Raw genomic sequence first — 225 nt, forward strand, 5'->3', positions numbered from 1 at the left:
TTGAGGTACCTTTGTTGCCATAATGTACCAAGGATTTATTGATGCACCCGTGTTGCCATAATGTACAAGGGATTTTTTAAGGCCCCCATATTGTCATAATCAACCATGGATTTCCTAAGGGCCCTCTATTACCATAATGAACTACGGATTTGGTGAAGCATCTGTGTTGCCATGATGAACAAGGAATTTGCTAAGCTACCTGTGTTACCATAATGAACCAGGGAT

Source organism: Lupinus angustifolius, chromosome LG04 (assembly GCF_001865875.1).
Source record: "Lupinus angustifolius cultivar Tanjil chromosome LG04, LupAngTanjil_v1.0, whole genome shotgun sequence".
Classification (NCBI taxonomy): Eukaryota; Viridiplantae; Streptophyta; class Magnoliopsida; order Fabales; family Fabaceae; genus Lupinus; species Lupinus angustifolius.